We start from the raw sequence: 14,952 nt of genomic DNA, 5'->3' as shown, positions 1-14,952 counted from the left end.
TGGAAAACACAAGAAGTCATCTAAATGAATTCTAAATTCCCATTTGTCAGCTCCATCTCCAGTCTGACACAACCTAATAGATTTAAGTTGTTGGAGAGGTAGTTCTCAATATGATGCCTAATGTATGTTTTCGGCTGGATACCCAGCTGTAAATTTAATATACTGAGCACCTAATGGATGTCATGGTGAATTTTTTCCTTATATTTGGACTTAATTAAGATTTAAAACCCATCAGCGCAAACAAACACAAATGTCAAAACTGTTTTCTCTCCCTGGCTCTGAGTGTATAAGCTATCTTTTGACATATGTTGCATCTGGAAGCTGGGAACTGAAATCTCCTGTTTGTGTCATTAGCAATTCTGGATTTGCACTGGCTGATTTGCCATCCCCTAGGGGAGACAGAGCCAAAATCTGGGTCTTACACCCAATATAGAGCAGGAGATGCTTCGAGCAGCCAGCATGGTGAGTAAAGATAATGGATTAGTCAACTGCTCAGCTTTCTAGTTAGCTGAAAAATAAAAAAAAGTATCTTTGCATTGCGGTAAAATAAGAGTATAAGAAATAACCTTTGTAATACAAAGAGGCAGGGCTATTTTTTTTTTAGCTGAGTGCTGAAGTCCTCATAATAAATACAAACAAAGTAATTTTTTGACAGTTATTCCATTCCGTAAGAGAAATCTTTCCCTCCTGGGGTTTCTGCTCACTTATTTTATTCAGGCAAAACACAGTGGTGTGTAATAAGATCAAAAGTGTTCAAGTTAATAATGTCTGCAGTCCTGATTCATTTACCTAGAATGAAATAGGGCCTAATACTTAAATCTAGACCCCAGACTTTATACCCTTCACTGATATTCAGAAACGCTGCTGGTACTTCACCAGTAACAACTTTGGCATGTGAAATGGTCCCATAAATACAGCAGCTACAGGATCTTAATCTGTGGGAGTGCTGCTTTCAGGGAAAATCAGGAATATTCAGGCATGTAGGCTTCTATGTCCACACAGAGCCATTTGCACATTTTGCAAAGTATTCAAGCAGATGGTGGAGGCAGAAATGTTTAAATTTTTTTCCTGATTTAATGTTCTGTCTGATCTGTAATTCATGGTGATTGAACAGCCATTTTAACCTGGGAATTACAAGTTCTAGCACTGCCACTCCAAGCAGTGAGAAGCTGAGTGTTAAAAAAATCACTTTTCCTTCAGAAACACCTGATTTGGCTATTCTATTAAGATTCTAAAGGTGGTGAATTTGGGTTCTGTTTATTTATATTGTGAGATTTGCAACATTGGAATTCCTAAACCATAACACTGGATACGTTACACTTTCTCCTGAAGCCCTAATTGCAACGGAAAGTTTAGGAGGGGAAAAAACCCCCAAAAAATCAAACAAAACCGAAACAAACAAACCAAACCAAACAAAAAACCCACAAAATCCTCCTGGCTATGAAATAAAATCAGAAGACTTGGTGACTTTGATTTTAAGTTTCAAATTTTATGCTTCTGGGGAAGTTTTTGGTAGCTGTGGCTGCAGAGTGACTGTCCCACCTGCCTTACTGTGTGGAAGCCCTGAAAAACAACCAGTTGATTTGCAACCTCTGTGCAAATCCTGTGTGTGACTCATGAATTTAATCAATTAGAAACAAAATATCTTGTGACTCCCTGGATGGGGCACCATATGGTGCAACAGAAAAAGAGCACTTCAGGAGGAGGCAGTTTGGTGTTTTTGGAAAGATGACATTGGAGAGAAAATGTAGAAAATGTGCTAGGCTTTAAATATTAGGACTTCAAAACAAAACCCAGTCGTTGTTTTGCACAGTTCACTGAGCTAAAGATTGTTTTGGGGGCTGTAGTCATCCTGTTGTTACGGGCACTCAACTATTTCTGGTGTTGGTGTCACTGCTCGGGGGTGTGTTACTGTGCATGTGATTGTGTTTTGTCCTGTCTGAGTGTTCATGGCAGGCAAACTTGGCTTTTCAGAGCTCACTAATCATTGATTTCAGCTTGGCCAGGGTCATTGAGATAATTGGCACTGGAAGGTGAGTGAGGCAGAGTGGGCAGAAGGAGTGGGGAAAACACCTGGGGGACTTGAAGAAAAGGAGGGAAAGAAAAAAGGGAAAAGAAGAATGAACACAAAGTTCCATTCAAATCTATTCAAAGGTCTTTTCTCTGGGCATTGCTCTACTGATTTCCCTTCTGATTCTTCTCATCTCTGCTTTTGGAGAGAAATGTTGGCTAACTCTCAAAATACCTTGGGAACAAACCTCTGCTGATGGGTAAATGATGAGATCCTCGAGGCATTCACGCACCACTGCCCGTGGTATGGATATAATCATTCAGTGATGGAGAATCATCCAGTTTCATCCAGTATTGATGAGCTGTCAGTGAAAGAGTTCCAAGAGGCTTTGCTGGTTAGTAATAATATCTGTGTAGCTGTAGTTTAAATAGGGATGGTTTTCATATTTCAAATAGGTAATGAGATCCAAGCCCATGGAAGATGCTTTTGATGTTATTTGATGGGAAAACCTCTTTTTTCACAACTTAGTAACATCTTAACTGCTTAAAAATTGATTTCTGGTAGTTTCATGGTGTTGGCCAAGCAATTGACCTCCACTAGCAGCTCTTTAGGTTTTTTCTTTTTTCCTCTTTTTCTTATCACTCATTATGTATTTTTGCATTCTTTGTTAAGATATTGATTGTTTTTCAAGGCTGCTTGAAGTAGGATGAGATGCATTGCTAAATGGACTTGGAGCAGCAATTTTCCCTTGGTTATTTCAGTTTGCCACACTGATGGAAGCAATGCGTGCATGGTAAGGAATGTCCTCCTCCAGATTCTTGATGTTATTACAAGATATCAGAATGTAATAAAGAAAACAATTTCTAGGCACTGATAGCAGTGACATAATATTGCTGCTTGTCCAGATCACTGTAATCCCTCTGGTTTGCATTTGCTCCATATCATCACATTTCTGCTGCATCAGCGGAAATATTTTTCATTTTTCTGGATTGAAGAATGTTCTGGTCCGATGTGTCTTAAATTTACGGGAATTTACAAGGCTGAGTAACAAGCTTTCAATTGAAACCAGGGCTGGGAATGCACGGAGCTGGGGTGTGGAGCCAACTCAAACACATCACTGGGTCATTGTTTAGGAGGTTGGGGCTGTAAAACGTTCAAGTTTTGGCTCCTGCTGGTTTTAGGTCCAAGTATTGTCCTTCAGTATTCTGCCGTCTATTTCAAACTTATCAGCATTGGATGTTCCTTTATCCTTCACCCACTGTCTCCACTGAGTTCCACGACAAGTTTATCTAATTGAGATCCTTTTCTGAAGGTTCATTAGGACTGAGCAGATCCCTTCTTTTTTTTACACTTGTGACTATTCCAGTACCAATTGTGTTTTGCAATATCAGTGTATATAACTGATAACACCGGACTTGAGTGGGAAACCAAACCCACGCAGGTGATGTAATCACCGATAATTTTAGTTGATCAATGGAGCAGATCATAACTCAGATAGGCCCGTGTTCAAATGACTGGCTCATCAGGAGACAGGGCAAACAAGACTGGATTTGCAAGAGCGGAGCTCGTGGAATTGTCAGCAGCCTGTTTAACAAAAAAGGTGACAAATGAGAGCTACTTTTTATGTCATCATGTCATAGCTCTGAACTAGAAAAAGTTGACTGGGTGCATAAATTTAATCACATAATCAGTGGTTTCATGGGTTGAAACCATGTGCATAGGGAAAAAATACCCTGTTTTCTCCCTACTATTTCTTCATCCAAGAAGCCCTTTTTTAGACTATTTGACAAAAGTGAGCGTGTAACTGAATTCAGGAACAGCATCAGATGACACACAGGCTGTCATATGTTAGTTAAAAAAATAAAAAGAAAAATAGTTACCATAACAACTGACTCACCACTTGTATTTCCAAGAGAGAGAATATCTTAAAAGAAAATGTGATGGGTCAGTCCATGTGTGTTGGTGCTGTCAGTGAACAAGCAGGAACACTTTTCATGGGTGGCAAGAATGATTCTTTTTTTTCTCTTATTCAAATAAGGATTTGATCTCAGAAATAAGATTGTGCTTCTTAGAGGATCCTTTCCATTGAAACAACAATACAAGAAATTACGTTTTAAAACAAAACCAAAACTCTCAACCCTGATCACTGGATTTCTAAACATATTAGGGAGCACTCTTTTTTCCTTTTAGAATTACTGATTTTTCTTTTTGGGCGCTCACTGTTGAGGAACTCATTCTGCTCACGTCTGAAGTCAACAGGAATTTTACTGTTGATGTCAGAGTTTGCGTGACATGATTTATTTTCTATTTTGTGTCAGCCCCTCTGAGCTTGTTTCAAAGCCACTTCCCCAGACGTGTTTCCTGCGTCTCTTCTGAAGTCCTCAGTGCCAGAACTTGGCATCATCACTCGAGGTAGCCCGAGGACCATCAGAGACTTTGAACACTTGGTAGTAATTTCCACTACAGACAAGTACTCTGCCGAAAAAAAAGGTTTTGACTCTGCCCCCTCTTTCCTGCAGGCAGTGATAAATAATTTCTGCAGCATCAGATTATTTTTAATCTGACATTTCGTACATTTTCCTGAGTTAGGGCAAAGGGAATCACAGAATCATTTAGGTTGGAAAAAACCTCCAATAGCATCAAGTCCAGCCTGTGACCAGTTCCCACTTTGTCACCCAGCCCAGAGCACTGAGAGCCACGTCCACTCATTATGTATATAATAACTGTAGCTGTTTTGAGGTTTCCCCTCTATTTTATTATTCAGTTTTTTTCTTATCTGACCTGCATTTCAGCAAACAGTTTTGCCTCTTTTAGGTGATAGGTATTTATTGTAATTTTGATCATTTTGTCTGGAATTTTGCGTGAAGCCATCACTGTAGCAATTACCATATTTCAAAAGTAAAGAAACCCGAATTCTCCACATATGACATGGGAAAAGAAATACTAAGTTTTGGATTCGTGTAAATTCATGTGCTCTAAGAAGAAATAATTTTTCATTAGCAACAATATGTAAATTTGGTATCTGAAGTGTCTACAATAACTTTACTTTCTTAATAGTTTCTCTTTGAGTTCTCTTTAGAATCTGAAAGACATTTATTTGGGTATAATGAGACCCTGTTGGAGCCCAGGGTCAGGCATTTCATGGCTGTGCATGCGGCCCTCCCCCAGGCACTGCTTCCCACGGATTTCTCAGCACCACACGGTGGCTGCTTGAAAGAACAAATTAGTCTTAGTGTACATAAGTTCTGTGAATTTAAATGTACACGTTTACCTCCCTGGAGTCGTGTCAGGAGCAGAGATCACATGGCCAGGGCACAACGACTTGGGTTCTCCATAGCAGCTCAGACTTGTCTGTAGCAGGTGTAAAATAAAAACTACCACCCCTACCCATAATTACTTCTATCCATAATTACTTTTTGATGACACCAGGAACTGTATTTCGGCAAAACCAAACCAGAAACCGTTGTTGTCTTTCTACTGTTGGAGTTAAACGTGTCCCTTCCAGTCCCTTCCTGCTTACATCTTCCTCTACTTTGTTCCGTGTACTTTGAGGCTTTGGCAATGCAGAACTAAAGCTTCTGTGGGGAGTAATACACACCCTGAGTGATCCTCTGGCTGTGCAGATGATTTATCCTCTACTCAATTTCTGAAATAATTAATAATAATAATCCTGTCATGACAGGTCTGTGCACCACACATATGTGCAAACATGTACATACAGACACATGTGTGTGTGTGCTGTGCTTATTTAGTTTGTTCTAAAAACATCAGGGTTACCTCACATGGTATTTTGCCTTTCAGACACCTGGTTGCACTACAGAACTATAGCTAAAAAGATATAATTATGAAAAGCACCTTGCAGCCCTGTGTTGAAATAGCAGCTAAATCAATTTGTCAGATTCCCCTCTATAATCTCTCGTACACATCTGTAATCTCATTTCACAACAAAGTGATGATTAACATGTTTGCTGATTTAGCAATTAGAATCCTTGGGCTGGTCCTGAACATGCTGATTCTCTCAGAGCTGTGAGGAGAACAGGAGCTGCTGCACTGATTGGGATAAGAGGGGTCCCAGCATGTGCCAAGCACATCCACGTTAACTCAGTGTAATGAGGCATCAATTTGGAGTCAGACTCTCACTGAACAAATCTCGTACCTGCTCAGCTTTACTGCAGCCTCCACAGCCCAGGATAAATTTCCCATCTTGTAATTCTGAGACTTGTTAACTGTATTTTAAAAGAGATGATTTATTGGTTGGTAACAGAAATTAAGCTTTCATGTCAAAGCACTTGCTTTGAATTTAGCTAGATCCAAAGTTCCTGCATGGCCACTTATCCTCGCAATCAAAAACACAAAAGACAACCTAGATAAATTTAAGCTTATCAGCTCTGTATTTTTACTGAACATCCTTCTTGTTGATGTCTGTTACAATTCCATATTCTCATCAAATTCAGTGTTTTGATGTTGTATTTTTAATGACCAATTTTTTTTTGTTTTCATCTGTTCTGCTTGTAACTTCAGTCTAAATAAAGCAAAGCTGTGGTTCCAAGCATTATAAAAACATATAATTTCTTTCATTACCCCTGGTAGCTACAGAGGATTAGGAGCCACTTCTGAAAATATGGATATAGTGATGTAGTGATGACCTTTGGAGAAAACTGTGTGTTGTTAGAACTCATATGAGTAAAGAAACTTTTGACCACTTTTTTTTTTGGGGGGGGGGAGGGACCACTTTTGACATATATCCCTCTCTAAACCATGCACTAAAATAATTTGGGATTTTGAGTCTGACCATGTAACAGGACCATTGTGAGCCTTGGTAGGAGGGGTGTTCCTTTTGGTGCTAAGGAAAATGAAGAAAAAAAACCAAAAGTATAGAATGCTTTCCTTTGGCTCTTGGGTTTGTTTTGTTTTAAACTTTCAGATTGGCTGCTTTGCATTTTGCTTAAAGAAAAGCCAAGCTCACACACATGGAAGATTGCCAGAGACTCTAATCCCTATTTTGGTTAAATTACAGTACCCAGATTTCGGTAACAAAGCGCATTGATTTTATATTCAAAAAGATTTTTATATTTAGTCTGTTAACCTTTTGTAATTCCCACCCACAGCTTTACACTGGGGAACATTTTGATGCTAATTGTTGTCAGTAGGGAATCTGCCACGGCCCCTCGGGAATGTCAATCCACTGAATTGGAATGCAGGTGCTGGTAATTGCAGGACTGTTATTGTCTGCTGGCTGTAGCGTGTATGTCTCAAACAATTCTTTTCAAATTGGATTTGAGAACACTTTTAAAAAATAAATCCGGCATTTGAAGATAGCCTTACGTTATATGGACCGTAAAGAAAGGAGTTGGAGACATTTTTCCTCTAATTGCTAAGACAGTTCTCCATACGTGCAGTTTGAAACCACTCTCCACAGGGCAGATCTCAGGTTCAACAGCCATTGTGTCGTATTTAACATTTCCCTGTGGGTTTGGTGTTTGCAGGAATTTCTCTGGGCTGGTTCCTGAAGGCTGCTTGGTGTAACATCATCATGCAGTGGATGTGACATGGGAATGGCAGGGTTTGTGCTCTGAGCCCAGATCCTCTGAGTGATACTGGACATATTGCTTCCTCCTAGCCCTGCTTTTCTCAGGATAAAATAACATATTGCTTTTCCTTTAAACATCTCAGACCCCTGTGGCTACTCTGAGCTCCAGCAAAACTCTCTCCTATCATCTTTGTGGGCACTTGGGTGTGTTTTCTACCCATAAGAAAACGCAATATTCTTTACTTTACTAAATCTTCATTATTTTCTTCATAAAATCTCCACGGTGCAGAGTTAATGATTATGCAACAGCACTTTGTTTGGAATACACAATATGCTAAAGTGCTGCCTGGGAAAATATTTTAAATACAGACTAGTCATTACTTTTATTAAATGATTATAATTTTAGTGGGTTTGATGAACCCTCCCCGTGAGTGAAGTCTTTGTTTCCACAGAATGCTTTAATATGGATGAGAGTCATTCTCACAAAAAATATCTTTAGTGAGCTGAAGTTGCTATACAGAGGAAAAAAAATGGAAAATTAGGGTCAAAAATAGAAGATTCTCATGTTTTTCACTGTAAGATAATATTTTTTTTCCATTAAAACCACTCAAATTCATTTTTAGTTCCTAAGGATTGTGTTAAAAGGTTGATTTTGGGAAAAACCGAGACCAGCGGTGAGCCCAGCACCACCACTGTGTTCACCACCACACCATGGCCTCACCTGCCAGTCTTTTGAACATTTTGAGGGATGGGAACTCTCTCCAGCTGCCTGGTCAGCCCCAGGAAACTTTTCCTAATTTTTCTTAACCTCCCCTGGAGCAACTTGAGGCCATTTCCTCTCGTCCTGTCTCTTGTCACCTGGGGGAAGGGACGAACACCCACCTCCCCATTTTATTTTGCCAGTGCCATCAATGAAATAGAGTCAAGTTTGGGGGTTGTTTGCACATACTAACGTGTTTATTCAATGTTCTCAGAAGTTTGGCCTCTGTAGCAATGCTAATGGGGTCATGAATTAAAACATGTTTGCTTCTTTACTGCTCTTCTGCTGAGTGCATTACTCTAGATGCATCACACTTGATAATTTTCTCTGGCATCAGTACAGTAGTGAAATAGTCCTTGGTAACTTGAGTTAATACTAGTTCATTTAACAGAAATTAAATATATTTTTGCTTTCTGCTGAATAGATCATCTTTTATCTTTCTTTTTCTTTTCTTTTTTTTTCTTTTTTTTTTTTTTTCCCTGAATGAACAAAGCTCTTTGGTGAATTGACTCCGGCATTAAAGACTAATGCAGTGTGTCTGGTCACCTTTAAATGAAATGTCTATTACCCATAGGACCAATAACTCTTTCTTTTTAAAAACCTTCAGTTGAATGAGGATGATTTTGCAGCATTTTTTCTGCTACAAACAGATAATAACTCTTTGTGGGATGTTAACAAACATTTCAGCTGCATCTGTGGGGTAACTGCCCCATCAGCCTCACTGAGGGTCCTTCCCTGCCAATGTTTTTCCTTCCTCTCCCCACCCACCCACCCTCAGCTTCTGGCTTGATGTCCTACACAAGTGATTAGTGGGCTGTAATTGAATTGACTGTAAAAAGATAATTAATTGATATTTCACTCCCAGAGAGGTCAGGCTGCCCTATCTTGAAGGGTTGTTATGGAAGGAGTCGTTCTGCTGGCACTTAGCCCTCGAAGGTGGCACATGAGCCTTGTCTTGCTGGTAGTAATAATTGTTGTAATTAAAATTAACGTAAGGGGGTATCTAAGGAATGATTCTCTGATTTGGATGCTTTAGCTTCACTTGAAAGCATGTGAAACTGGAATTTATTTTAATGCTCAGCGTAAGAGTTTCATTTGCTGTCTGAAACTCCTGTGCTGTGTAAAGTGGGACCACTGAACTATCACTGGAGGTGTGTAAGTTTGAGAGGACTGATGTGAAATCCTGTTAGGACCTCAAAACCATTGATCTTGAGCTTTTCTTTGAACAGCTTCTTATTTTGAGATTATTTCGGCTAAAGATTGGCATGAAGAATTTTTTTAAATAAATGGATTATCCACATATCCACATAAGACTTCACTGATGTTTAAGAGGCTCTTAAACATTTCCTTTAAAACTGCGTGGCACAAGAGCTATCAATTAATAATATAATAATATTAAAAACACATTAAATTTAGTGACACAGGAACCTCTCTGAAACTGTTAGTGCATTAAGAACCTGGAGTTATTCTGTAAGGAGTGTGGTTCTCACTCATTGCCCAGAGAATAAATACTGCTACTACAGCAAAAGCTAATGGGGAGAAAGATGTTATTTAATGTCCTTGCAGAGGCAAAGGCTTAACTTTTATCACACCATATAATGATAAAGTTATGGTGCTGTGGAGGGAACTGCAGCACTGCCAACTGCAAAGTTCTTATTTAAGGTCTTGCTCAGATAGAGCATTGAGGTAGAACGTGATCTTTCCTTCCACTTCACCCCACAAAATTCGAGACAAGCAGTGCTATTAATGATTCATATTAAACAACAGCTTTCCAACACCAGGCATTCCTGCCAGGATGGGGGATGACCCATCAAGCATTCTCCTGGCTTCTGCTTTGTGTTGTGAAATGCTTCTGCAAGTTTCCACCCATTAAGGACGTGACCAAAGCAGCCTCTCTGCAGGTCTCACAGGGAATGGAAGTTAATTAATAGGGAAATTTTGGTTCCTGCAGGGTGTGTTGGTATAAAATTATCATGAGGGGTCACAGTGTTCCGTAATTGTTCACTGTGTTGGTTGTGGCAAAAACCATGCAAGGTGGAATCAGTTCTGTTACACCTGAGTGCAAAGGGGGAAAAAAAGCCCAATTTTGTGTAATTCTGTCAACAGAATTCCTCAGGCTTCGCAGTACTTCTTACAGTGAGATCCTGAAGAGATTTCAGGAAAGGGAGAAAAGTAAAAGCTGTTAAACTTCTGTCTGTGCCAACCTTAGTGCAAAATACTGTGTTTGCATGGATACAACACACTAAAATGAGCAAAGCAATGGTGTATTCATTTAGTTCCAGGAAATAGTCCAGAAAATAACTTGTTCAGAAAATAACTGAAGCTGTATTGAGAAAATTCTAGGGGAAAAGCCTAGATCCTATTATTCAAACTGAGAAAATAAGATGTGCCAATTGCCAAAGTTCAGGTATAGATAACTATTTACTATTTATAGAGAACTATTTACTTCACTCCCAGTAAGAATGTTCCAAAAAGGAAGAGCAGATGAGAGTCTCAGATCAGATAATGTGCTCCAACTTCTGGTTTCAAATTCTTTTGACTGTTGAGTTGTACATTCTGGCTTTTGTCTTCACACTGCAGGAGATGATGATAGTTTAGTGACCAGGATCCAATTTTGTTTACAGAAATAAATAATAGGAAATCACAAGAGAATCTTAATGTATGTAAATCAAAATCCACCATAGTCAAGTGCTGATGATTTTGCATTTGTTCTTAACTTAAGAATGCAAAGGAAAACACTAGCACATCATAAATTACACCATTTTTGGCACTTCCCCGAAGCACTACAGAAATACTTTTTTTTTTTTTCCCCCTGCAGAAAGGAGGCAAAAAGCCAAGTGGCAGGATATCTGCTGAGAAAGCTGAGAAGATGACAGTCTCGCAGGAGAAGAGGGAAGGCAGCAGGTATGTGTGAATCAGGATTGCTGCTGCTCAGCTGGAGGCTGCTGCCTGCCCAAAGCACGCTGATCCCCCTCCCTGGTGCTGTCCCCTTGGACAAAGCCCTGGAGTTTGGTTACCGGGCACTCTGGGGTCACACTGCCCTTCACATTTCACTCCACTGCACCTCTCACTTTCCTATAGCCTGGGCTTGTGCTTGCAATAACATTTTTCAGTCCTTCGCTTTAGAGAGGTTTTGGCGTTGGGGTTTTTGGCGCTTGGGTGGGGGTTTTAAGTGCTTTTCTTGTTTTACTAGAGCTTTTACCCCCTTCATTCAAATGAAGTAGGCTGAGAAGGGGCTTCACCACACCTTTAAAATTGTCATCAAACCTACTTTACATGGTTTTTAGGTGAGAAAACCTTTTTAGCTAAATTTTGCAGTCTGTTCTGGTGAGGCTTGAGTAATTCCACCTGACCTTGCCATTACACCTAACTTTGCCACTTGAAAACTGGCGTGTTGAAACAAACCTCCAAAACTGCATTGCATAGGATGTAGATTGTTAAAAAGAAAATAATTACCTAGAGAAGAAAATCTTCTCTTCTGCTTATTAGGTTGGTCAAGTTTTGCCATGGTGGTTTGAACTATGGCAATGTTCACTGTTTCTTTAATTAATATTAAACTTATTGTTTGTTTGATCTCAGAAAATCCCTGCTCTCAAGATAAAAGAGCACACCAAACCACCACCAAAATGCACTAGTTTGACTTTACTGAAAATTTAGGATGTAATTTGGTGTGGAAAGAATATAATGAGCCTTTGTGGTATTAATGGCTCAGACATTAACCCAAGCTGTAGATTTTCAGTGCATTTTTCTGGTTGAAAACAACGCCAGGATTACATTTTTTTGCTTGATAGGAGGGAATTAAGTAACTGGAAGAATAAACTGTCATTTCAAGTACAGTGAATAAACCTTCCTTTTTATAAGTACCATGTGAGAGCATGGTAAATAAACCCTCTGGTTTCTAGTAACCGTTGAATCGATAGGCAGCTCAGAGAGCAATCCTGAATCTTTTCCATGCTCCAGCCACAGATGTGCTCACATTAAGGCTGTGGTATGACAGTAAATGAAATTGCAGCTACAGCAGCAAGTATTAGGGGGAAATGAAAATTCCTGACTCAGAGGAGCAGGGCAATGACAGAAAGACTCCTCATTATAGATCTCTTCATGTGGAGAAGAATGACTGGTAAATGAGGTTTGTGTGACACAAAGAGGATGGAAATACAGTTGGACGTTCAGGCAGAAATTGTGCTCACTGTACAAAACAAACAGAAGAATAGGGCAGAGCTCATTTGCATTTCTTAGCTGAAAAAATGAGCAGGGAGATAGAAATCCTCTGACATGGATGGAAGTTGCAGCAGTTCAGAGAAAGGTATTGTTTAACTTCCCCATTATTTGGGTTGTGATGAAAGTGACTTTTCCTCTAGCCTGCCACTGGTAACTTTTTCAGTGTTTGCTTTAATTTCTCTGCTGTAGAAGAGGTTACAGGCTCTCAAAATACTTGAGCAGATCTGCCCTGGTGACATTCTCCACCTTTGCCACTGGTTCAGCCAACAGCAAAGCATCAAATAACAGTAACAGGCCTGGCTGCCATGGACAGACAGTGGTCCCAGTGTCAAATCAGGCTGGGCCCACTGAGGTGCGGTAGTTTCTCTGCTGCAGACAAGATGTTTTCTCACCTTCAACCAGCGTGAGAAGTCATCTTTAGGTCACAAGAGAAGGGACAATGTGCACTGGCAGATCACAGAAATCAGAGGTGTGGAATCTGGAATAGTGAATGGAATACCTGCTGGTGGCAGGGGATGGAACTGGATGGACTTTCCAGGCTTCCAGCCCAAACCATTCTGGGATTCTATGGTTCCATGAACCATTTAAAGCACACTCAAAAAAGCTTCATTTACCACATGCAGCAACTGTGTCCCTCATTTCTGCCTTGTGACCAGGCAGTTGAGTGTAGACTCTTGGGATTCTTTTCCTTAAATGGCATCGCTTGGATGCATTTGGACCCTTTAGTCTGAACTCCTTTGTCTTATCCAATTAAGTGGCCTAAAGAGTGACAAATTCCCAGATTTATGGATCCAGAGTAGCTAGATCCATTTATAGTCGCTAGCAACCTCTCTGGTCTGTCTTTGAGCATAAGATTTCTTAGCACTTTTCAATTCCTGAAGAAATATAAAGGGTGCTGTTCACCCAGCTTAGATGTCCTGTCACACTGTGATGGGAAGGGACTGCCCTTGTGTGCTGAGGGGATCTACCTGGGAAGTCCCTGGAATGAAAGGCTTGAGGTGCTCGACTTTTACATATTTTACACCATTAAAGACCAGGAATAACCTAAATAATCAATTTATGCAGAAAAAGCACAGTGCTGAATTTCGGACGGGGCACTCAGTGTCCTCTCAGCTCTCTCACCCCTCGATCCTCCCCTCTGTCTACTGATCACTTCCAGCCAGCAGCAAGAACTGAGTTATTAATTAGCTTCACCCAGAAGTCGCTCTCTGCCTGCAGTGGCAGCCGCTCCATTATCACCGGGTGTATTTCAAACAATAGAAATGATTGAAACAGGAACTCCTACATTTCTGAGAAGATTAAGAATGGCACACCACCCTGTAATTTAGGTAGTTGTGCAAGTTTTCATTTGCATTAGCAGAGTGGTGCAGATTGTGTTGAATTATTCCATAAAAATATCTTCAGGTTTTGAAAGATTTACTGTGCCATCTGTATGTTGTTTATTTTGGAGTGTTCTGGTGTGGTGGTGATGGATTTTGTGGTTGTTTTAAATGTATGTGTCTTCAAAGGAAGATGAAACTGAGCTTCATTAATTCCCTAGAAGCCCAGAGAGTGGCACGTTTGAGTCTCAGTGCTGGTTTTAAGCCTTGAGAGCCACCTTAAAACTCTGATTGACATTTATAGAATAGCTGAATTTAATTTTAAATCTATCACTCAATTCTATTTCCTTTATTAGTAAAATGAACTTCTTTCATATGTGACACTGACAGTTATTGCAAGCAGAGAGTTGTTGTCACATATTTTTGTTTTCTTCTGTTATGTGGTAAGTAGGGTCAAGATTGTGTTATAATTAATTCAGAGCAGTTGAAAATCGCATTTTCTTGAAATCTGGATGGAGCTGCTTGATGTATCTTTACTTACATTGTTCTGTGACTTCAATGATTTTGAGTGATTTAGACAGGGTAGTGCTTAATCATGCTAGAAATGTAATTGGACGTTATAGAGTCATGTCATGACTTAAGATTCTTTTCATAGTTTCTGTCCTTTTAGCTTCTCCCTCCATATTCTGAGCCCTATTTTTAGTCAGCTGGGCACTCTAAAGCAGCACATTGTCTGTTCACAGGAGGGTGCTCATTTCCAGTGGCTCTGCAGAGATCTTCCTCATCAGGATGGTGGGTCAGAATTCTTCTGGTTAGGAAAAATAGTAGTTGAAGAAACTTAGTCAGCACTAAATGTTCAGTTGTTTTAGAAGAACTGGAACTTTCTTGGCCCCGAATTCTGCACCTCACACCAGTGCTGCGTGTTTGAATTCAGGATTTTGAAGGAAAGGAAAGTTGTAGGATTGGACATTTGTTGATAAAAGTGACAGGGCTTTACAAACTTCTTTTTTCCCTATCACAACATTTGACTTTAGTTTTATAAACCCCCTTTTTTTATACATGATAATGTATTGTCATCTGGGATATGGAAAATTGTTGCAGCTGGTGATGT

The sequence above is a fragment of the Chamaea fasciata genome, unplaced genomic scaffold (assembly GCF_029207755.1).
Source record: "Chamaea fasciata isolate MVZ Bird 193981 ecotype frontalis unplaced genomic scaffold, bChaFas1.0.hap1 SCAF_23, whole genome shotgun sequence".
Lineage (NCBI taxonomy): Eukaryota > Metazoa > Chordata > Aves > Passeriformes > Sylviidae > Chamaea > Chamaea fasciata.
This window is presented reverse-complemented; position numbering follows the sequence as displayed.